At 44.1% G+C, this 25,783-nt stretch overlaps 1 protein-coding gene across 1 annotated transcript in view; it reads right to left on the reverse strand.

The window, feature by feature from the left end:
* Positions 1 to 25,783, reverse strand: part of LOC132398991 (netrin-3-like) — a 469,273-nt gene that overhangs the window by 23,554 nt on the left and 419,936 nt on the right. The window lies entirely within an intron of this gene.

Raw genomic sequence — 25,783 nt, forward strand, 5'->3', positions numbered from 1 at the left:
GTTTTATCCTATCTTTATCTAATCTTGTTGATATTCTGTGGTTCTGCTGGCTAATGGAATTACATCTTTTAGAAAGAGGTGACATAGGGTCAGAGAATATTGAATCTTTGTGAGTGGAGTTAAGAAACTGCAAGGGTAAAAAATATGGAAATCATATATAAGCCTCCAAATAGTTGCTGAGATTGCAAAGGAAATTGGAAAACGTAAGTAATAAGGGTAACAACACAATTGTAATAGGGGACTTCAAAAGGCAAGGGGATTGGAAAAATCAGGTTGGTGTTGGATCACAAAATTGGGATTTTGTTGAATGCTTATGACATGGCTTTATAGAACAGCTGTGCTTAAGCCTACTCAAGGGGTTGGGAGCTGGGTAATAACTCAGATTTTATTAAGGAGCTTAAAGTATAGGAACCCTTAAGAAGAAGTGATCATAATATGTTTGAATTCATACTGCAATTTGAGAGGGATGAAACATAATTCACATGTATCAGTATCACAATGGAATAAAGGGAATTACAGTGGCCTGAGAGAGGAGCTTGTCCAGGTGAATTGGAGGAGGATACTGGCGGGGATGATGGAGGAGAGACGGCTGAAGTTTCTGGGAATAGTTCACAAGGTGCAGAATAGATGTAGAACATAGAATAGTACAGCACATTACAGGCCCTTTGGCCCACAATTTTGTGCCAACCCTCAAACCCTGCCTCCCATATAACCCCCCACCTTAAATGTACCTGTCTAGTAGTCACTTAAACTTCACTAGTGTATCTGCTTCCACCACTGACTCAGGCAGTGCATTCCACGCACCAACCATTTTCTGAGTGAAAAACCTTCCTCTAATATCCCCCCTGAACTTCCCTCCCCTTACCTTAAAGCCATGTCCTCTTGTATTGAGCAGTGGTGCCCTGGGGAAGAGGTGCTGGCTGTCCACTCTATCTAATTCTCTTAATATCTTGTATACTTCTATCATGTCTCCTCTCATCCTCCTTCTCTCCAAAGAGTAAAGCCCTAGCTCCCTTAATCTCTGATCATAATCCATACTCTCTAAAGCAGCCAGCATCCTGTTAAATCTCCTCTGTACCCTTTCCAGTGCTTACACATCCTTCCTATAGTGAGGCGACCAGAACTGGACACAGTACTCCAAGTGTGGCCCAACTAGAGTTTTATAGAGCTGCATCATTATATCGCATCTCTTAAACTCTATCCCTCGATTTATGAAAGCTAACACCCCATAAGCTTTCTTAACTACCCTATCTACCTGTGAGGCAACTTTCAGGGATCTGTGGACATGTACCCCCAGATCCCTCTGCTCCTCCACACAACCAAGTATCCTGCCATTTACTTTGTACTCTGTCTTGTGGTCCTTAAACATCGACCACATGTCCATAGTCCATTTCCCTGCCAAAACATCATCCCAATTCACACCCGCAAGTTCTAGCCTTATAGCCTCATAATTTGCCCTTCCCCAATTAAAAATTTTCCTGTCCTCTCTGATTCTATCCTTTTCCATGATAATGCTAAAGGCCAGGGAGCGGTGATCACTGTCCCCCAGATGCTCACCCACTGAGAGATCTGTGACCTGACCTGGTTCGTTACCTAATACTAGATCTAGTATGCCATTCCCCCTAGTCGTCCTGTCAACATACTGTGACAGGAATCCATACAGGACACACTTAACAAACTTTGCCCCATCTAAACCCTTGGAACTAATCAAGTGCCAATCAATATTAGGGAAGTTAAAGTCACCCATGATAACAACCCTGTTATTTTTGCACCTTTCCAAAATCTGCCTCCCAATCTGCTCTTGGTATGTCTGTCTGCTGCTACCAGGGGGCCTTTAGAATACCTCCAGTAGAGTAACTGCTCCCTTCCTGTTCGTGACTTCCACCATACTGACTCAAAAGAGGATCCTGCTACATTACTCACCCTTTCTATAGCTGTAATAGTATCCCTGACCAGTAATGCCACCCCTCGTCCCCTTTCCCCCCCTCTCTATCCCTTTTAAAGCATTGAAATCCAGGAATATTGAGAATCCATACCTGTCCTGGTGTCAGCCAAGTCTCTGTAATGGCCACTACATCATAATTCCAAGTATGTATCCAAGCTCTCAGTTCATCACCTTTGTTCCTGACGCTCCTTGCATTGAAGTACACACACTTTAGCCCTTCTACCTTACTACCTTTACACCCTTTATCTTGCTTCTCTTTCCTCAAAGCCTCCCTATGCGTTAGATCTGGCTTTACTCCATGCACTTCTTTCACTGCTCTATCGCTCTGGGTCCCATCCCCCTTGCAAATTAGTTTAAATCCTCACGAACCATGCTAGCAAACCTACCTGCAAGCATATTGCTCCCCCTCGAGTTCAGGTGCAACTCATCCAATCCATACAGGTCCCACCTTCCGCAGAAGAGATCCCAATGGTCCAAAAATCTAAAACTCTGTCCCCTGCACCTATTCCTCAGCCACGCATTCAACTGCCATCTCCTCCAATTCTTACCATCACTATCACGTAGCACTGGCAGCAATCCTGAGAATGCCACCCTTGAGGTCCTGTTCTTCAGCCTTCTGCTAGTTCCCGAAACTCACACTTCAGGATCTCATCCCTCTTCCTGCCAATGTCGTTGGTACCAACATGTATCATGACTTCTGATTGCTTTCCCTCTCGTACCAGGATGTCACGCACCCAGTCAGAGACAAACCATGTGGGTGTCCTTCTCACGTCCACAAAATCTCCTGTCTGCTCCCCTGACTATTGAGTCTCCAATGATGACAGCTCTCTTCTTCTCCGTCCCATCCTTCTGCACCACAGGGTCAGACTCAGTGCCACAGACCCTGCCACTGTGGCTCACACCTGGTCGGTCGTCCTCGCCAACAGTATCCAGGATGGTAAACTTATTATTCGGGGAATGGCTACAGGGGTGCTCTGCACTACCTGTCTATTCACCTTCGCTTTCCCCCCTCTGACTGTCACCCAATAACCAACTTCCGGCAGCCTAGGTGCGACTACCTCCCTGTAGCTCTCATCTATGACTGCCTCATTCTCCCTTATGAGTCGAAGGTCATCCAGCTGCTGTGACTCTGCGGGAGAGGGGAGTTCCCCCAAGTCTGCCACATCTCACAGGAGAGGCAAATCACTGTCTCAGGAGGCATTGTAAAGACTAACTGGGAACAAACTTGTCCTCCGCCTCTTCTCATCAAAGCCTCAAATCTCCACTCTTTCAGAGGCCCACTCACTCATTGGCCACTTTCCACAGAGGAATGTCTCACAGAGGAATATGTTCCCAAATGGCAGGGGTAGACAACCATGGCTGAAGTTAAGGACTGCATAAGGAAAGGGCATATAAGGTAGCAGAAATGAGGGGAGGTTGGATGTTTGGTAACCTTTTAAAATCCAACAAAAGGCAGCATAAAAAGTTATAAGAAGGGCAAGATGAAATATGAGGGCAAACTAACCAATAATATAAAGCAGAATACTATAAGTTTTTTTCAGTAAAAGGGAGGTGAGAGTTGATATTGGACTGGAAATGATGCTGGTGAGGTAGTAATGGGCAACAAAGAAATAACAGAAGAACTTAATGGGTACTTTGCATCTGTCTTCACTGTGGAAGATATAAACAGCATGCCAGAGGTCCATGAGTTTCAGAGAGCAGGACTGAATGCCACTGCTATTATAGTGTTAGGCAAACTCAAAGGTCTTAAGGTGGATAAGTCACCTGGACCAGGTGGACTACATCCCAGAGTCTTGAGAGAGGTTGCGAAAGAGATAACAGATGTATTGGTCATAATCTTTCAAGAATCACTTGATCCTGGCATGGTCCCAGAGAACTGGAAGATTACAAATATCACTCTACTCCTTTAAGAAGGGAGGTAAGCAAAAGAAATTATAGGCCAGTTAGTCTAAATTGAGGGGTAACCTTTCAGAACAGAGGTAAGGAGAATTTTTTTTTTAGCTAGAGAGTAATGACTCCAAAGTGTTGGAGCCTGTTAGGGTTAGAGAACAGATGTGATGGGCTGAATGACTGAATTCTGTTCCTTTGTCATATGGTCTTATACCTGTCTTTCTCTGGGGCTGCATTTATATTCTCAGTTTCTGGATTAGTGGCGATAACACTCTGTACAATGACTCTCTGCCCCAAACTCCTACAGTTCCCTATGTCCAACTCCCATTCCCACATTATTCCTTTTCTCTCCCATTGTGCATATTTTCATGATGCTTCTTCAGTACAGCAGGTTAATCATTGTAGCTTTCCACACTTTTAAGGTTGCCAGCAAGTAATAACTTGTCAATAATTATTTTCAATGAACACTTAAAAAAACAATTTGTTATTATTATTTTGATCTTATGAAAAGCTTGCAGTTCTCTGGTGCACATAAGTGTATCTTTTGTTTGAGGTTTAAGCATTGCAGGTCTCTCTATGGCTCATTCACATTTGAGCCAATGCAATGCTCGCCAAGCTTTCAGCACTGTTAATTACACTGATAATTTGTCATTAATAAGGTCAATGCTGCATTAAGTGAAAAGAAACCCAGTGATTGATTACTTGACAGCTCTCTCTTTCACTGCTTATAAGGTTGTGTGTGGTGCGAGTGCCTCTGCAACATCTTTCAGCTGAATCCAATTTGGACCTGCAATGTTTCAATGACAGTTCCACCATCAGCAAGGTTGTGTGTAGCAGCTGTCTTCATTGCATCCTTTCCCAATTATATGGCCAATCAAAGCACTGTGTAGTTACCAGGGTTCATCAGTAATGGGTTATGATCTTTGATAGGATGATTGAATCCTATGAGTGGAGTTTATTCCAGAAACAGTGGGGTAGGATCCATCGAATCCAAGATACAGTTTCAATGGCATTGGCATTGGCATTTGGTCTGTTGTGCAGGGTACAGTCCTATAGATGTTGATATCCAGTCACATTTGTGGTAAAGTCCAATCTAATGAGTGTTGGGTTATGGAACTGGGGTGCGAGGAAGCTTTTTCTCACTCCTCTAGGCAGCAATTAAACTTTATATCTGAGCCTGGGCAGTAAATGATTCATCCATATTATAAATTGAGCAATCATAATGGCTAACAAGAGAAAATCTGCAGATGCTGGAAATCCAAGATGCTGGAGGAACTCAGCAGGCCAGGCAGCATCGCTGGGAAAAAAAAGTAGTCGACATTTTGGGCCGAAACCCTTCGGCAGGACTGGAGAAAAAAAGCTGAGGAGTAGATTTGAAAGGTGGGGGAGGAGAGAGAGAAACACCAGGTGACACCCTAACCCTAACCCTAACCCTAACCCTAACCCTAACCCTAACCCTAACCCTAACCCTAACCCTAACCCTAACCCTAACCCTAACCCTAACCCTAATGCAGGTGAAATGGAGGTGGAGGGATGAAGCAAAAAGCTAGGAAGTTGATTGGTGAGACAGAAGGTCGTGGAAGAAAGAAAAAAAGGGGAAGAGGAGCACCAGAGAAGGAGATAGGCAGAGAAGGAGATAACATAAGAGAGGGAAAAAGGGATGGGAAATGGTGAATTGGGGAGGTATTACTCAAAGTTTCAGAAATCGAAATTCATGCCATCAGCTTGGAGGCTACCCAAACGGAATATAAGGTTTTGTACCTCCAACATAATGTGGCCTTATCATGAGAGTGGCAGAGGCCATGGATGAATGAATGGGAATGGGAAGTGGATTTAAAATGGATGGCCAATGGGAGATTGTGCTTGTTCCGGTGGATGGAGCATAAATGCTCAGGTCCCAATCTGCGTCGGATCTCCCTGATATACAGGAGGCCACACTGGGAGCACTGAACACAGTATATAACCCCAACAGACTCACGGGTGAAGTGTCGCCTCACCTGGAAGGACTTTTTGGGGCCCTGAATATCAGTGAGGGAGGAGGCAGAGGGGCAAGTGAAGCATTTGTTCCACTTGCAAGGATAAGTGCCAGGAGGGAGATCAGTGGTGAAGGACAAATGGTCAAGAGAATCGTGTAGGGAGTGATCCCTGTGGAAAGCAGGAAATAGAGGGGGAGGGAAGGATATGCTCGGTGGTGGGATCCTGTTGGTGGTGGTGGTAGTTTCAGAGAATTATGTGCTGGACGCTGAGGCTGGTGGGATGGCAGGTGAGGACAAGAGGAACCCTATCCCTGGTCGGGTGGTGGGAGGATGGGGTAAGAGCAGACATGTGTGAAATGAAAGAGATGTTGTTGAGGGCAGTGTTGATGGTGGAAGAAGGGAAACCCCTTTCTTTGAAAAAGGAGGACATCTCCATTGTCCTAGAATGAAAAGCCTCATCCTGAGATCAGATGTGGTGGAAACAGAGGAATTGAAGAAGGGGATGGCGTTTTTACAAGGTAGCTGTGGGAGTCTGTTGGTTATAATAGATATTGGTGGATAAGCTGCCTCCAGAGAAAGAGACAGTGATATTGAGAAAGGGAAGGGAAGTGTCGGAAATGGAGCAGGTAAATTTGAGGGCATGTTGGAAACTGGAAGCAAAGTTGACGAGTTCAGCATGATTGCAGGAAGCAGCACCAATGCAGTTGTCTATGTAGCCTAGGAAAAGTGCGAGACAGTCGCCAGTGTATGCTTGGAACATAGACTGTTCCATGTAGCCGGCAAACAGGCAGGCATAGCTGTAACCCATGTAAGTGCCCATGGCTACCCCTTTTGTTTGAAAGAAGTGGGAGGAGTGAAAGGAGAAATTATTTAGAGTGAGGACAAGTTCCAGTCGATGGAGGAGAGTGGTGATGGAGGGGAACTAGCTGGGCTGGTGTCCAGAAAGAAACAGAGAGCTTTGAGGCCTTCCTGATGGGGGATGGGGGTGTATAGGGACCAGACATACATAGTGAAAATAAGATAATGGGGGTCAGGGAACCTGAAATTCTTGAAAAGATCAAGGGTATGTGAGATGTCACGGATGTAGGTGGGAAGAGACTGAACTGGGGGGATAAAACAGAGTCGAGGTATGCAGATATGAGCACAGTGGGGCAGGAACAAGCTGAAACAATGGGTCCTGGACAAGCTGGTTTGTATATTTGGGTAGGAAGTAGAAACAGGAGGTGCAGGATGCAAGAACTATGAAGTTGGTGGCAGTGGACAATTAAGTTCAAGAACGTTTTCCCATTACCATTTTACTCAGAGGCTGGTGTAGGACACAGGAAACTAGGTGACAGGAAGGGAAGGGGGTTAAACAGCCAGTGAAGAGTACCCCTGTAGCCATCCCCCTCAATAACAGATATACCACTTTGAATACTGTTAAGGGGATAACCGAGCACAGGAGGGTCACAGCAGTCAGGTCTCTGGCACTGGGTCTGACTCTGTGACTCGGAAGGGAAGGAGGGAGAAATGGTGATAGGGGATTCATTAGTTAGGGGAACAGAAAGGAGGTTCTGTAGACAAGAATAGGATTCTTGAATGGTAAATTGCCTCCCAGGTGCCAGGTACTGGGGTATCTCGGATTGAGTCCTCAGCATTCTCAAATGGGAGGGTGAATAGCCAGAGGTTGTGGTCCATTTAGGTACCAATATGTAGGAAGACTGACGAGGTTCTGCAAAGTGAGTTCAGGGAGTCAGATGCTAAGTTAAAGGGCAGAACCTTCAGGGTTGTGATCTCAGGTTTGCTACCCGTGCCATGTGCGAGTGAGGCCAGAACTAGGAAGAATATGCAGTTTAACACTTTTCTAGGGATTGATGTAGGAGGGAGGGCAAAAGATTTTTGGATCATTGGGTGCTCTTCCAAAGAAGGTGGGAACTATACAGAGGAGACAGTTTACACCAGAACTGGAAGGGAACTAATATCGTAGCAGATATTTTTGCTAGTGCTGCATGGTGAGGTTTAAACGAGAGTTGCAGGGGGATGGGAACCAGAGTGCCAGAACAGATAGTAGAGAGGTTATGGAGACAGATGTTGTTAAAACCTCAGACAAAGTTAGGGATCAAAGGGTTGAACATTATGTGATTAATATCCTGAGCAGCGTATTTTTCAATGCAAGAAGTATCGTAGGCAAAGCCAATGAGCTCAAGGCATGGATCCACTCCTGGAATTATGACATTGTAGCCATTAGTGAGTCTTGGTTGCAGGAGGGGCAGGACTGGCAGCTCAATATTCTGGGATTCTATTGTTTTAGATGCAACAGAGTCGGAGAGATTAAAGGAGGAGGGGTGGCACTACTATTCAGGGGAAATGTTATGGCACTGCTTGGTCAGAACAGACTGGAGAACTCATCAAGTGAAATGTTATGGGTTGAACTGATAAATAAGAAAGGTATGACCATGTTAATGGAGCTATGTTACAGACCGCCCAACAGTCTGAGGGATTTAGAGGAACAAATTTAGAGAGAGATTGTAAACCTTTGCAAGAAATATAAGGTTGGTATAGTTAGTGATTTTACTTTCCACATATTGACTGGAAATCCCCTACTGTAAAAGGACAAGATGGGATAAAGTTTGTCAAATCCGTTCAGGAAAGTTTCCTTAATCAGTACATAGAAGTCCCAATGAGAGAGTGTGTGATAATTGATCTGCTATTAGGTAATCAGAGTGGACTGATGACAGAAGTTTGTGAAAGGAAATTCTTTTGCATCTAGTGATCACAATGCTATCAGCTTCAAAGCTAATATGACAAAAGACAGCAAACATGAGGAAATCTGCAGATGCTGGTCTGCTCCATGGGTTGAGATGCTAAATTGGAGAAGGGTTAATTTTGATTGTATCAGAAAGGATCTGGTAAGTGTGGATTAGGACTGACTATTTTCTGGTTAAGATGTACTTGATAAGTGGGAGGCCTTCAAAAGTGAAATTCTGAGAGTACGAAGCTTACATGTGCCTGTCGGAATAAAAGCTAAAGATATCAGGTATAGGGAATACCTTTTCAAGAGATATTGAGGCCCTGGTTAAGAAAAAAAAGGAAGTGCACAGCAGGTATAGACAGTAGGAACAAAGGAAGTGCTAATGAAGTATAAGAAATGTAAGAGCACTTAAGAAAACAGGGGGGGGGGGGGGATAAAGGAAGGCATAAGGATGTCCCAGCAGACAAGGTGAAGGAAAATTCTAAGTGATATTATAGATAAGTTAAGAGCAAAAGGATTGCAAGGCTGAAAATTGGTCTTCAGAAAGATCAGAATGGTCACCAATGTGCACAGCATGGGAGGCTGGCCAAAAAAGTTCAGACACTCCAGCATCTTTTTCCATTGGTCCAATATTCATTCTTGCCTCTCTTTTAAACTTTATGTATTTGAAGAAACTTCTAGTATTGTCATTAATATTATTGGTTAGCTTACTTTTGTATTATAGCTTTTCCTTCTTAATGACTTTTAAGTTGCCTTGGGTTGGTTTTTAAAAGGTTCCCAATCTTCCCACTAATTTTTGCTCACATATATGAAACCATAAGACATAGGAGCAGAATTAGGCTACCTGGCCCATCAAGTGTGCTCCACCATTCAATCATGGCTGACCCTTTTTTTTATATCTCCTCCTCAAACCAAGTTCCTGGCCTTCTCTCCATAACCTTTGATGCCATGTCCAATTAAAAACCTATCAATCTCTACCTTAAATACACCAAAGTACCTGGCCTCCACAGCTGCATATGGCAACAAATTCACCACCCTTTGGCTGAAGAAATTTCTCTGCATTTCTGTTTTGAAAGGGCGCACTCCATCCTGAGGCTATGCCCTCTTATCCTAGACATCCTTTCCACATCAAAAAACTAGGTAATGATAAGAATCTGGAAGATTATAAGGCTAGCAGGACGGAGCTTAAGAATGAAATTAAGAGAGCCAGAAGGGGCCATGAGAAGACCTTGGCAGACAGGATTAAGGAAAACCCCAATGCTGTTATGGTCCGGTCCGGAGCCCGCATTCCAGGTCTTGATACAGTCCACGGACTCCGGGTCTTGTAGCCATCCCTCCTTTCACCTTTAAGCCCAAATAGGATCATCTTGGCTTAAGGAGGTGCACCTGAGACCTATTGGCTGGCAGATGTATATAAGGGGCTCTGGGACTGAGTCCAGTTGGGGTGTTGTTCTATCTTGTATCTGTTGTTTGCCTGGCTATCCTGTTTTGAGCCCAGCTTGGAGTACCCACTGCTAATCATCTAGTTCTGTAAGTCTGTTCTTGTAGTCACCCTGGACTGAGCTCCCTTCTGATCCCTTGCCTCTGTTGGGCAAGTAGGCTGGACTGCTGTTGTCTGGCAGTGGGACTCTGACCCTTTCCTACCCCTCTCTTCCATGGGTTGTGCCCTGCATCCTGCCCAGGTGCCTGTGTTCCTGCCTGGGAGGCTGGGCCCTGCCTATAAGTAATGTGGCCTGTCCAGAGGGCTATCCCCCCAGCATTCCTTGTCCCATAGACCCATCCTTTAGCTGAGCCAGGGTCCTGCCTTTGCTGTGAACTCCAGGGTCCTACCTTTGCCATGAACTCTCTGAACCCCAGGATCACCTTTGCATGCCATGGTCTCACCATCTTGTTCTATCCTGTCCCTAGTAATTCAGTGCCTGTGTCCTGCATTTGGGTCCAATCTCCATGTCCCCTTGTGACAAAGGCATTCTACAAGTATGCTAAGAGCAAATAGACATAGGCAAATAGGACCAATCAAGTGTGACAGTGGAAAAATGTGTATGGAACCGGAGGAAATAGCAGAGGCATTTAATGAATACTTTGCTTCAGTATTCACTGCAGAAAAGGATTTTGGCAATTGTAGGGATGACTTGCAGTGGAGTGAAAAGCTTGAGCATGTAGGTATTAAGGACAAGGATGTGCTAGAGCTTTTGGAAAGCATCAAGTTGGATAAGTCACCAGGACTGGATGAGATGTACCCCAGGCTACTGTAGGAAGTGAGGGAGGAGATTGCTGAGTCTCTGGCAATGATCTTTGCAACATCAATGAGGACAGGAGAGGCTCCAGAGGATTGAAGTGTTATGGATGCTGTTCCCTTATTCAAAAAAGGGAGTAGGGGATAGCCCAGGAAATTATAGACCAGTGAGTCTTTCTTCAGTCATTGGTAAATTGATGGAGAAGATCCTGAGAGGCAGGATTTACGAAAATTTGGAGAGGCAAATTATGATTAGGAATAGTCAGCTTGGCTTTGTGAAAGACAGGTTGTGCCTTACAAGCCTGATTGAATTTTGAGGATGTGACTAAACACATTGATGAAGGTAGAGCCATAGATGTAGTGTATATGGATTTTAGCAAGACATTTGATAAGGTACCCCTTGGCAGGCTTATTGAGAAAAGTAAGGAAGCATGGGATCCAAAGGGACATCGCATTGTGGATCCAGAACTGGCTTGCCCACAGAAGGCAAAGAGTGGTTGTAGATGGGTCATATTCTGCTTGGTGGCTGGTGACCAGTGGTGTGCCTCAGGGATTTGTTCTGGGACCCCTACTCTTTGTGATTTTTATAAATGACGTGGATGAGGAAGGGTTAGTAATATGATGACACAAAGGTTGGGGGTGTTGTGGATGGTGTGGAGGGCTGTCAGAGGTTACAATGAGACATTGGTAGGATGCAAAATTGGTCTGAGAAGTGGCAGATGCAGTTTAATCCAGATAAATGTGAGCTGGTTCATTTTGGTAGGTCAAATATGATGGAAGAATATTGCATTAAGGGTAAGACTCTTGGCAGCGTGGAGGATCAGAGGGATCTTGGGGTCCGAGTCTATAGGACACTGAAAGATGCTGTGCAGTTTGACTCTGTAGTTAAGACATAGTGCATTGGCCTTCATCAATCGTGGCATTGAGTTTAAGAGCTGAGAGGTAATGTTGCAGCTATATAGGACACTGGTCAGACCCCACTTGGAGTACTGTGCTCAGTTCTGGTCACCTCACTACAGGAAGGATTTGGAAACCATAGAAAGGGTGCAGAGGAGATTTACAAGGATGTTGCCTGGATTGGGGAGCATGCCTTATGAAAACAGGTTGAGTGAACTTGGCCTTTTCACCTTGGAGTGATGGAGGATGAGAGGTGACCTGATAGAGATGGATAAGATGATGAGAGGCATTGATTGTGTGGATAGTCAGAGACTTTTCCCCAGGGATGAAATGGCTAGCACAAGAGAGCAGGGTTTTAAGGTGCTTGGAAGTAGGTACAGTGGAGATGTCAGTTATAAGTTTTTTATGCAGAGTGGTGAGTGTGTGGAATGGGCTGCCAGCGGCGGTGGTGGAGGCAGATATGATCGGGTCTTTTAAGAGACTCCTGGCTGGCTACATGGAGCTTAGAAAAAATAGAGGGCTATGGGTAAAGCCAAGTCAGCATTATGGGCCCAAGGACCTTAATTGTGCTGTAGGTTTTCTATGTTTCTATCTATTCTGTCTAGGCTTTCAACATCTGAAAGGTTTCAATGAAATCCCCCCCTTCATCCTTTTGAATTCCAGTGAATTCAAATGTCCAGAGCTATCAACTGTTCCTCATATGGTAACCCCTTCATTCCTGGAATCATCCTTGTGAACCTCTTCTGGACCCTCTCCAATTCCAGCATATCTTAGATGAGCGGCCCAAATCTGTTCACAATACGCAAGTGCCTTATAAAGTGCCTCACCAAGTGCCTTATAAAGCCTCAGTATCACATCCTTGCTCTTGCATTCGAGACCTCTTGAAATGAATGCTAACATGGCATTTGCCTACCTCACCACTGTCTCAACCTGCAGGGTATTCTGCACAAGGACTCCCAAGTCCCCCTGCATTTCAGATTCCTGGATTTTTTTCCCATTTAGAAAATAGTTTGCATATGTACTTTGACTGTATAACCATGCATTTTCCAACATTGTATTTCATTTGTCACTTTCTTGTCCGTTTTTCTAATGTCTAAATCCTTATGCATCCTACCTGTTTCCTCAACACTACCTGCCCCTCCACCAATCTTTGTATCATCTGCAAACTTGGCAACAAATCCATTTATTCCATCATCTAAATTATTTATATACAGTGTAAAAAGAAGTGGTCCCAACATTGACCCCTGCTAGTCACTGGCAACCAACCAGAAAAAGATCCTACATGATTTATCCTTGTAATCTCAAAGAATTCCAATGGGTTCATCAGGTAGGATTTTCCCTGAAGAAAACCATACTAACTTTGTACTATCTTGTCCTGTGTCACCAAGTACTCCATCACCTCATCCTTAACAATTGACTCTATCATCTTCCCAACCACTGAGGTCAGGCTAACTGGTCTATAATTTCCTTTCTGCTGCCTTCCTCCTTTCTTAAAGAGTGGAGTTACATTTGCAATTTTCCAGTGCTCTGGCATCATGCCAGAGTCCAATGATTTTTGAAACATCATTTCTAATGCCACCACAATCTCTAACACTACCTCTTTCAGAACCTTTGGGTTCAGTTCCTCTGGTCTGGTTGATCTATGTACCTTTAGGTCTTTCAGCTTTTCGAGCACCTTCACTCACTTATCTTCCATCACACGCTGCAACATCAGGCATACTGCTTGTATCTTCCACAGTGAAGTCTGATGCAAAATACTCATTTAGTTCATCAGCCATCTCCTTGTCCCCTGTTATTATTTCTCCTGCCTCACTTCCTAGCAGTCCTTTATCCACTCTTATTTCTCTTTTATTTTTAACATACTTGAGAAAACTTTCACTATCCACTTTGATATTATTTGCTAGCTTGCTTTCATATTTCATTTTTTTCCCTTCTAATGATTTTTTTATTTGCTCTCTGTAGGTTTTTGGAAACTTTCCAATCCTCTATCTTCCCACTAATTTTTGCTTTGTTGTATGCTTTCTTTTTTTTACACAATAGCTTGACTTCCCTTGTTAGCCACGGTTGTACTATTTTACCATTTGAGTATTTGTTCATTTTTGGAATACTCATGTCCTGCACCTTCATTTTTCCCAGATATGCTCACACTTTCACTTTTCTGTTGGCTTTGCCTTCTCTTGTTAGCCATGGTTATATCATCCTACCTTTAGAATACTTACTTTTTGGTTTGTATGTATCCTGTGCTTCTGAATTGCTTCCAGAAATTTCTGCCATTGCTGCTCTGCCGTCATCCTTGTCAGTGTTCTTTTCCAATCAATTCTGGTCAAATTCTCTCTCATTGCTTGGTAATCCACTTTACTCCAGTGTAATACTGATGAATCTGACCTCAGCTTCTCCTTCTCAAAATTCAAGGTGAATTCGATCATATTATGATCACTTTCCTCTTGGGGTTCTTTTACCTTAAACTCGTAAATAAATACCGATTCATTGCACAATACCCAATCCAGAATAGCTGGGTCCCTAGTGGGCTCAACCATGAGATGCTCTAAGAAGCCATTTTGTGTGCATTGTAGAAATTTGCCCTCATGGATTCCACCACCAACTTCATTTTTCCTATCTAAGTGTATAATGTCACTGCCACGTGATGGTGAGGATAGAAATAGAATGAGGTGGCAGATGAATGCATGGCTGAAGAATAGGAACAGGGGCAGCGATTCAGATTTCTGGATCATTGGGACCTCTTCTGGGGCAGGTGAGACCTGTACAAAGGGATGAGTTGCACTTGACTCAAAGGGGGACTATTATTCTTGTGGGCAGATTTACCAGAGCAGTTGGGGGTGGTTTAAACTAATATGGCAGGGGGATGGGAACCAGTATGATAGAACTCTGGATGAGCAAGCTGGTTTACAAGTAGGTGATGGGTGTAACATGAATGTAAGGAAGGAAAAGTCAATGACTGAGTACAAATACAGACCAACGAGATAAATTGTATCACAGAGGCAAAATTCAAAAGAGTGTAGAATGCAGGACTGAAGGTACTGTATTAAATGCACATAGCATTTGGAATAAGATGAACAAACTCATGGCACAATTAGAGATTGGTCTGTATGGTGTTCTGGGCACCACTGATTCGTGGCTGAGTTGGGAGCTTCACATCAAAGAATACACTTTGCACTGAAAGGACAGGCAGGAAGGCAAAGATGGTGGTGTGGCTCTGTTAGCAAGAAGTGGAATTACATTATCAGAAAGAGGTGATATAGAGTCAGAGAATGTTGGATCTTTAGATTAAGAAACTGCAAGGTTAAAAAACCATTATGAGAATCATATATAGGTATCCTAGTAGTAGCTAAGATGTAGGGTTGAGATTGCAAAGGGAGCTTGAAAGGGCATGTAATAAGAATAATGTCACAATTGTAATGGGGAACTTTAATATAAAAGGGGTTTGGGAAAATCAGGTTGGTGCCAAATCCCAAGAGAGGGAATTTGTTGAATGCCTATGAGATGGCTTTTTAGAACAGCTTGTTCTTGATCCTACTCTGGGAAAGGCTATCTTAGATTCGGTGTGGTGAAATAACCCAGCCCATATTAGGAAGCCTAATGTAAAGGAACTCTTAGGAGGCAGTGATGATAATATGATTAAATTCATACTGCAATTTGAGAGGGAGAAGCATAAGTTACATGTATCAGTATCGCAAAGAAATAAAGGAAATTACAGAGGCATGAGAGAGGATCTTGAACAGATGGATTGGAGGAGGGTCCTGTCCTGCTAAGGGATCTTGGCCTGAAACGTTGACTGTACTCTTTTCCATCAATGCTGACTGGCCTGCCGAGTTCCTCCAGAATTTTGTGTGTGTTGCTTACATTACCAACATCTGCAGATTTTCTCTTGATTGTAATTGGCTTGGAAGAGTATACTGGCGGGGATGACGGCGGAGCAGAAATGGCTGAAATTTCTGGGAATAGTTTACAAGGCGGAAGATAGATATGTCCCACAGAAGAGGTAGCACTCAAATGGCTGGGGTAGGGAACCGTGGCTGACAAGGGACGTTAAGGACTGTATAAGAGCCAAGAAAAAGGCATATAAGGTAGCAAAAATGAATGGGAATTTGGATGACTGGGTAGTTTTAAAAAATCCAACAAAAGGCAAATAACTACAAAAGTTTTAAAAAGAGAAGTGATGAAATATGAGGGCAAACTAACCAACAATACGAGGGGTGATTGATAAGTTCATGGCCTAAGGTAGAAGGAGTCAATTTTAGAAAACCTAGCACATTTATTTTTCAACATAGTGCCCTCCTGCATGTACACGCTTAGTCCAGTGGTCATGGAGCATATGGATCCCTTCTTTGTAGAAGTGGTCCACAGCAGGGGTGACTGATAGGTTTGTGACCTAAGGTAGAAAAAGATGAGTTATTAACTTCAAACTTTCTGTATTATCACTCAGAGTTGAACTGCACGTGCATGTAAAGAGAGCATCTTGGACCTTCAGGTGGTCCACAGCAGGGGTGATTGATAAGTTTGTGGCCTAAGGTAGAAGGAGATGAGATATACAGCTCTCGTTACATGCACGTGCACTTCAACTCTGAGTGAAAATGCATATAGTTTGAAGTTAAGAACTCAGCTCTTTCCATGTTAGGCCATGGACTTATCAATCACCCCTGCTGTGGACTACCTCTGGAGGTCCAAGACGCCGACTTCTACAAAGAAGGGATCCATATGCTCCATGACCGCTGGACTAAGTGTGTAAATGTAGGAAAAATAAATGTGCTAGGTTTTCTGAAATTGACTCCTTCTACCTTAGGCCACAAACTTATCAATCACCCCTCGTATCAAGCAAGATACTAAAAGTTTTAGTTTTATTAAGAGTAAAAGGGAGGTGTGAATTGATATTGGACCATTGGAAAATATGTTGGTGAGGTTGTAATGGGGGACAAAGAAATGGCAGATGAACTTAATAAGTAATTTGCAACTGTGTTCACTGTGAAAGACATAAGTAGTGTGCCAGAGATCCATGAGTGTCAGGGAACAGGAGTGAGTGCCATTGCTATTACAATGGAAAAAGTGCTAGACAAACTCAAAAGTCTTAAGGTGGATAAGTCATTTGGACTAAATGGACTATTTCCCAGAGTCCTGGGAAAGGTTGCTGAAGAGGTAACGGATGCATTGGTCAAGATCTTTGAAGAATCATTTGATTCTGGCATGGTGCCGGTGGACTGGAAGATTGCAAATGTTGCTCCACATTTTAAGAAGGGAGGAAGGCAAAAGAAAGGAGATTATAGACCAGTTAATTGAACTCAGTGGTTGGGAAAGTTTTGGAGTCTATTATTAAGGATGAGATTTTGGGGTATTTGGGTAAAATAAATCAAAGTCAGCATGGTTTCTGTCAAGGGAAATCTTGCCTGATGAATCTGTTAAAGTTCTTCGAGGAAGTAACAAGCAGGGTGAACAAGGGAAGGCAGTGGATGTTATTTACTTGGATCTTCAGAAGGCATTTGATAAGGTGCTATTAGGGTACTTAACAAGGTAAAATACTACGGTGTTACAGGAAAGATGCTGGTGTGGGTAGGGGAATGGCTGACAGGCAGGAGGCAGCGAGTAGAAATAAAGGGGGCCTTTTCTGGTTGGCTGCCAGTGACTACTGGTGTTGCTCAGGGGTTAGTATTAAGACCGCTACTTTTCACATTGTTTGTCCATGAATTGAATAACGGAATTCATGGCATTGTAGCAAAGTTTGTGGATGATATGAAGATAGGTGGCGGGGTAGGTAGTGCTGAGGAAGCAATGTGATTGTAGCAGGACTTAGACAAATTGAAAGAATGGGCAAAAAAGTGGCAGATAGAATACAGTGTTGGAAAGTGCATAGTGTGTGTCAGACAGAGTGGTCAGCAGCACTGGGGCTCCACAGGGGACTGTCCTGTCTCCCTTTCTCTTCACTATCTACACCTCGGACTTCAACTACAACACAGAGTCTTGCCATCTTTAGAAGTTTTCTGATGACTCTGCCATATTTGGATGCATCAGCAAGGGAGATGAGGCTGAGTACAGGGCTACGATGGGAAACTTTGTCACATGGTGTGAGCAGAATCATCTGCAGCTTAATGTGAAAAAGACTAAGGAGCTGGTGGTAGACCTGAGGAGGGCTAAGGCACCGGTGACTCCTGTTTCCATCCAAGGGGTCAGTGTGGACATAGTGGAGGATTACAAGTACCTGGGGATACGAATGGACAATAAACTGGACTGGTCAAAGAACACTGAGGCTGTCTACAAGAAGGGTCAGAGCCGTCTCTATTCCCTGAGGAGACTGAGGTCCTTTAACATCTGCCGAACAATGCTGAGGATGTTCTACGAGTCTGTGGTGGCCAGTGCTATCATGTTTGCTGTTGTGTGCTGGGGCAGCAGGCTGAGGGTAGCAGACACCAACAGAATCAACAAACTCATTTGTAAGGCCAGTGATGTTGTGGGTGTGGAACTGGACTCTCTGACGGTGGTGTCTGAAAAGAGGATGCTGTCCAAGTTGCATGCCATCTTGGACAATGACTCCCATCCACTCCATAATGTACTGGTTAGGCACAGGAGTACATTCAGCCACAGACTCATTCCACCAAGATCTAACACTGAGCGTTATAGGAAATCATTTCTACCTGTGGCCATCAAACTTTACAACTCCTCCCTCGGAGTGTCAGACACCCTGAGCCAATAGGCTGGTCCTGGACTTATTTCCACTTGGCATGATCAAATTATTTAATTATTTATGGTTTTATATTGCTATATTTCTTCACTATTCTTCGTTGGTGCAACTGTAACAAAACCCAATTTCCCTCGGGATCAATAAAGTATGTCTGTCTGTCTGTCTATCTATCTTTCTGCTGCTCTATCTTCATCAATGTGTTTAGTCACATCCTCAAAAAATTGACCCTTCTGACTCTCCAAATTTCATTCTTAAGCTCCTTCCTGCTAGCCTTATAATTTTCTAGATCTCTATCATTGCCTAGTTTTTTGAACCTTTCATAAGCTTTTCTTGACTGGATTTTCAACAGCCTTTGCACACCATGGTTCCTCTACACTACCATACTATCCCTGTCTCATTGGAATGTATCTATGCAGAACATCACACAAATATACCCTGAACATGTGCCACATTTCTGCTGTACATTTTCCTGAGAACACCTACTAGTTTATGCTTCCAGGTTCCTGCCTGATAGCTTCATATTTCGCCTTACTTCAATTAAACACTTTCCTAACTTGTCTGTTCCTATCCCTCTCCAATGCTATGGTAAAGGAGATAGAATTGTGATCACTATCTCCAAAATGCGCTCCCACTGACAGACCTAACACCTGACCAAGCTCACTTCCCAACAACATCATAGCTCCAAGTACCGATCCACGCTCTAAGTTCATCCACTTTGTTCATAATACTCCTTGCATTAAAATAGACATATCTCAAACCATCAGTCTCAGCATATCCCTTCTCTATAGCCTGCCTATCCTCCCTCTCACACTGCCTACAATTTTTCTCTTTCTGTGAGCTAACCACCCCTTCCTCCGTCTCTTCAGCTCGGTTCCACCCCACAAGCGATTCAAGTCTAAACTCTCCTCAGCAGCCTTAGCAAACCTCTCTGCCAGGATATTGGTCCCCCTTGGTTTCAAGTGCAAACCATCCTTTTTGTACAGGTCACTTCTGCCCCAAAAGAGATCCCAATGATCCAGAAATCTGAATCCCTGTCCCCTCTCCAATCCCTCTGCCACGCATTTATCCTCCACCTCACTCTATTCCTATACTCACTGTCATGTGCTACAGGCAATAATCCCGAGATTACTACCTTTGAGGTTCTGCTTCTCAACTTCTGACCTAACTCCCTGTAGTCTGTTTTCAGGACCTCCTCCCTTTTCCTACCTATGTCTTTTGTGCCAATATGTACCACGACCTCTGGATGTTCACCTTCACACTTCAGGATATGTGGGCCCGGACCCTGGCACCCAGGAGGCAAACTACCATTCACTTTTCTTTCCTGTGTCCACAGAATTGCCTGTCAGCCCTCCTAACTATAGAGTCCCCTAACACTGCTGTGATCCTCTTCTTTTCCCTACCCTTCTGAGCCACAGGGCCAGACTCTGTGCCAGCGGTGCAGCTGCTGATGCTTCCCGCAGGTAGGCCATTCCTCCCCCCCCCACCCCCCATCGACAGTACTCAAACAGGAGTGCTTATTCTTAAGGGGGACAGCCACAGGGGTACTCCCTAGTATCAGACTCCTGCCCTTCCCTCTCCTGACTGTTACCCACTTATCAGTCGCCCGAAGCCTTGGTGTGACTACTTGCCTTTAGCATCTATCACCTCCTCACTTGCCCTGAACAAAGAACATTACAGCACAATACAGGCCATTTGGCCCACAATGTTGTGCGAACCCTTAAACCCTGCCCCCCCCATAAAACCCTCCATCTTAAATTCCTTCAAATACCTGTCTAGTAGTCTCTTAAATTTCACTAGTGTATCTGCCTCCACCACTGACTCAGGTAGTTCATTCCATGCACCAACCACTTTTTGAGTAAAAAAAACCTTCCCTAATATCCCCCTTGAACTTTCCTCCCCTTACCTTAAAGACATGTCCTCTTGTACTGAGCAGTGGTACCCTAGGGAAGAGGCGCTGGCTGTCCACTCTGTCTATTCCTCTTAATATCTTGTACACCTCTATCATGTCTCCTCTCATCCTCCTCCTCTCCAAAGAGTAAAGCCCTTGCTCCCTTAATCTCTGATCATAATCCATACTCTCAAAGCCAGGCAGCATCCTGGTAAATCTCCTCTGTACCCTTTCCAATCCTTCCACATCTTTCCTATAGTGAGGCGTCCAGAACTGGACACAGTACTCTAAGTGTGGCCTAACCAGAGTTTTATAGAGCTGCGTCATTACCCCACGACTCTTAAACTCTATCCCCCGACTTATGAAAGCTAACACTCCATAAGCTTTCTTAACTACCTGATGCACCATCAATAACTCACACTGAGACGTAGGCGAGATATCGGCTTTTATTGACTGGAAGAAGGAACCAGGAGTGAGTGTCTATCATACAAGGTCCTGGAGACTGAGGCCGATCTTCAGGCCGCAGGTCTCCTTTATACAGGGGCCTGTGGGAGGAGCCACAGGAGCAGTCAGCAGGGGCGTGTCCCGACAGGCACATAGTTCACCACACTACCCTATCTACCTGTGAGGCAACTTTGAGGGATCTGTGGACATGTACCCCCAGATCCCTCTGCTCCTCCACAGTCCCAAGTATCCAGCCATTTACTTTGTACTCTGCCTTGGAGTTTGTCCTTCCAAAGTGTACCACCTCACACTTGGCCGGGTTGAACTCCATCTGCCACTTCTCAGCCCACTTCTGCATCCTATCATCCTATAATCATCCCCACATCCAGGTCGTTAATAAAAATCACAAAAAGTAGAGGTCCCAGAACAGATCCTGTGGGACACCACTAGTCACAACCCTCCAATCTGAATGTACTCCCTCCACCACGACCCTCTGCCTTCTGCAGGCAAGCCAATTCCGAATCCACCTGGTCAAACTTCCCTGGATCCCATGCCTTCTGACTTTCTGAATAAGCCTACCGTGTGGTACCTTGTCAAATGCCTTACTAAAATCCATGTAGATCACATCCACTGCACTACCCTCATCTATATGCGTGGTCACCTCCTCAGAGAACTCTATCAGGCTTGTTAGACATGATCTGTCCTTCACAAAGCCACGCTGACTGTCTCTGATTAGACCATGATTCTCTAAATGCTCATAGATTCTATCTCTAAGCATCTTTTCCAACAGCTTTCCCACCACAGATGTAAGGCTCACTGGTCTATAACTACCTGGACTATCCCTACTACCTTTTTTGAACAAGCGGACATTAGCCTCCCTCCAATCCTCCGGTACCATTCCTGTGGACAACAAGGACATAAGATCCCAGCCAGAGGCTCAGCAATCTCTTCCCTCACCTTGTGGAGCAGCCTGAGGAATATTTTGTCAGGTTTTGGGGACTTACCCATCCTAATGTATAAACCCCAATTCCAGGAAAGTTGGGATATTTTCCAAAATGCAATAAAAACAAAAATCTGTAATATGTTAATTCACGTGAACCTTTATTTAACTGACAAAAGTACAAAGAAAAGGTTTTCAATAGTTTTACTGACCAACTTAATTGTATTTTGTAAATATACACAAATTTAGAATTTGATGGCTGCAACACACTCAACAAAAGTTGGGACAGAGGCATGTTTACCATTGGTTACATCACCTTTCCTTTCAATAACACTTTTTAATCGTTTTGGAACTGAGGATACTAATTGTAGTAGATTTGCAATTGGAAATTTTGTCCACTCTTGCTTGATATAAGACTTCAGCTGCTCAACAATCTGTGGTCTCCATTGTCTGATTCTCCTCTTCATGATGCGCCATACATTTTCAATAGGAGATAGATCTGGACTGGCAGCAGGCCAGTCAAGCACACGCACTCTGTCTACAAAGCCATGCTGTTGTAGCCCCTGCAGAATGTGGTCTGGCATTGTCCTGCTGAAATAAGCATGGATGTCCCAGGAAGAGACGTTGCCTTGATGGCAACATATGTCTCTCTAAAATCCTAATATATGCCTCAGAGTGAATGGTACCTTCACATACATGCAACTCACCCATGCCATCACAGATGCAGGCTTTTGCACCTTTCACTGATAACACAGGATGGTTGTTTTCATCTTTGGCATGGAGAACTCGACGCCCGTTTTTTTCCAAAAACTAGCTGAAGTGTGGACTCATCTGACCACAGCACACGGTTCCACAGTCTTTCAGACCATCTGAAATGAGCTCGGGCCTAGAGAACTTGCCGGCATTTCTGCATAGAGTTGATGTATGGCTTCCTCCTTGTGTAATACAGTTTTAAGTTGCATTTCTGGATGCAGTGATGGACTGTGTTAAGTGACAATGGTTTTCTGAAGTACTCCCAATCCCAGGTGGCTATAATTGTCACAGTAGCATGACGGTTTCTTAGGCAGTGCCACCTGAGGGCTCAAAGATCACGTGCATTCAACAGTGGTTTCCCACCTTGCCCTTTATGCACTGAGATGTCTTTGAATTCTCTGAATCTTTTCACAATATTATGTACTGTAGATGTTGAAAGACCTAAATTCTCTGTAGTCTTGCATTGGGAAATGTTCCTTTTGAACTGACTAACAATTCTCTCACGCATTTTGGCACAAAGGGGTGAGCCATGACCCATCCTTGCTTGCAAAGACTGAGCCTTTGACAGATGCTACTTTTATACCCAGTCATGATACCTCACCTGCTACCAATTAGCCTGCTTAATGTGGAGTCTTCCAAACTGGTGTTACTTGAATATTCTGCGCACTTTTCAATCTTATTTTAACTCTGTCCCAACTTTTGTTGAGTGTGTTGCAGCCATCAAATTCTAAATTTGTGTATATTTACAAAATACAATTAAGTTGGTCAGTAAAACTATTGAAAACCTTTTCTTTGTACTTTTGTCAGTTAAATAAAGGTTAACATGAATTAACATATCACAGATTTTTGTTTTTATTGCATTTTGGAAAATATCCCAACTTTTCTGGAAATGGGGTTTGTATTTTAACAGCTCCAACACCTCTTCTCCCTTAATATCAACATGCTCCAGAACATCAACCTCACTCATATTGTCCTCACTGTCATCAAGTTTCCTCTCATTGGTGAATACCGAAGAGAAGTATTCATTGAGGACCTTGCTCACTTCCACAGCCTCCAGGTACATCTTCCCACTTTTATCTCTAATCGGTCCTACCTTCACTCCTGTCAACCTTTTGTTCTTCACATAATTGAAGAATGCCTTGGGGTTTTCCTTTACCCTACTCGGCAAGGCCTTCTTATACCCCCTTCTTGCTCTCCTCAGCCCCTCCTTAAGCTCCTTTCTTGCTACCCTTTATTCCTCAATAGACTCATCTGATCCTTGCTTCCTAAACCTCATGTATGCTGCCTTCTTCCATCTGACTAGATTCTCCACCTCACTTGTCACCCATGGTTCCTTCACCCTACCATTCTTTATCTTCCTCACCGGGAAAAATTTATCCCTAACATCCTGCATGAGATCCCTAAACATCAACCACATGTCCATAGTACATTTCCCTGCAAAAACATGACCCCAATTCACACCCTCAAGTTCTAGCCTTATAGCCTCATAATTTGCCCTTTCCCAATTAAAAAATTTCCTGTCCTCTCTGATTCTATCCTTTTCCATGATAATGCTAAAGGCCAGGGAGCAGTGATCACTGACCCCCAGATGCTCACCCACTGAGAGATCTGTGACCTGACCCAGTTCGTTACCTAATACTAGATCTAGTATGGAATTCCCCCTAGTCGGCCTGTCAATATACTGTGACAGGAATCTGTCCTGGATGCACTTGATAAACTCTGCCCCATCTAAACCATTCGAACTAATCAGGTGCCAATCAATATTAGGGAAGTTAAAGTCACCCATGATAACAACCCTGTTATTTTTGCACCTTTCCAAAATCTGCCTCCCAATCTGCTCCTCGCTATCCCTGCTGCTACCAGGGGGCCTATAGAATACTCCCAATAGAGTAACTGCTCCCTTCCTGTTCCCGACTTCTAGCCATATGGACGCATAAGAGGATCCTGCTACAATACCCACCCTTTTTGTAGCTGTTATAGTATCCCTGACCAGTAATGCCACCCCTCCTCCCCCTTTTCCCCCTCTCTATCCCTTTTAAAACACTGAAATCCAGGAATGTTGAGAATCCATTCCTGCCCTGGTGCTAGCCAAATCTCTGTAATGGCCACAACATCATAATTCCATGTATGTATCCAAGCTCTCAGTTCATCACCTTTGTTCCTGATGCTTCTTACATTGAAGTACATACACTTTAGCCCATCTATTTTACTACCTTTACACCCTTTATTCTGCTTCTCTTTCCTCAAAGCCTCTTTATATGCTAGATCTGGTTTTACTCCATGCACTATACTTGCAGCTCTCCTCAACCTCACCATCTGCTCTAACACTCTGGTTCCCCTCCCTCTGCAAAACCAGTTTAAACCCCCCGGAGCAGCTAGCAAACCTTTCCGCAAGGATGTTAGTCCCCCTCCAGTTCAGGTGCAACCCATCTCATCGGAACAGGTCCCACCTTCCCTGGAACAAAGCCCAATTATCCAGAAACATGAAGCCCTCCCTACTGTACCAACTCCTTAGCCATGTATTTAGCTGCATTATCTTCCTATTTCTGGCCTCACTAGCACATGGCATGGGTAGCAATCCTGAGACTGCAACCCTGGAGGTCCTGTCCTTCAACTTTGCACCTAACTCCATAAATTCTCTTTGCAGGACCTCCTCCTTCTTCCTATCCACGTCATTGGTCCCTACGTGACTTGTAGGTTGGTCCCTACAGTCCCTTACAATATATATTAATGATTTAGACGAGGGAATTAAATGCAGCATCTCCAAGTTTGTGGATGACACGAAGCTGGGCGGCGGTGTTAGCTGTGTGGAGGATGCTAGGAGGATGCAGAGTGACTTGGATAGGTTAGGTGAGTGGGCAAATTCATGGCAGATGCAATTTAATGTGGATAAATGTGAGGTTATCCACTTTGGTTGCAAGAACAGGAAAACAGATTATTATCTGAACGGTGGCCAATTAGGAAAAGGGGAGATGCAATGAGACCTGGGTGTCATTGTACACCAGTCATTGAAGGTGGGCATGCAGGTACAGCAGGCGGTGAAAAAGGCAAATGGTGTGTTGGCATTCATAGCAAAAGGATTTGAGTACAGGAGCAGGGAGGTTCTACTGCAGTTGTACAAGGCCTTGGTGAGACTGCACCTAGAGTATTGTGTGCAGTTTTGGTCCCCTAATCTGAGGAAAGACATTCTTGCCATAGAGGGAGTACAAAGAAGGTTCACCAGATTGATTCCTGGGATGGCAGGACTTTCATATGAAGAAAGACTAGATCGACTAGGCTTATACTCACTAGAATATAGAAGATTGAGGGGGGATCTTATTGAAAGGTATAAACTTCTAAAGGGATTGGACATGCTAGATGCATGGAACATTGTTTCCGATGTTGGGGAAGTCCAG

The sequence above is a fragment of the Hypanus sabinus genome, chromosome 9, assembly GCF_030144855.1.
Source record: "Hypanus sabinus isolate sHypSab1 chromosome 9, sHypSab1.hap1, whole genome shotgun sequence".
Taxonomy (NCBI): Eukaryota; Metazoa; Chordata; class Chondrichthyes; order Myliobatiformes; family Dasyatidae; genus Hypanus; species Hypanus sabinus.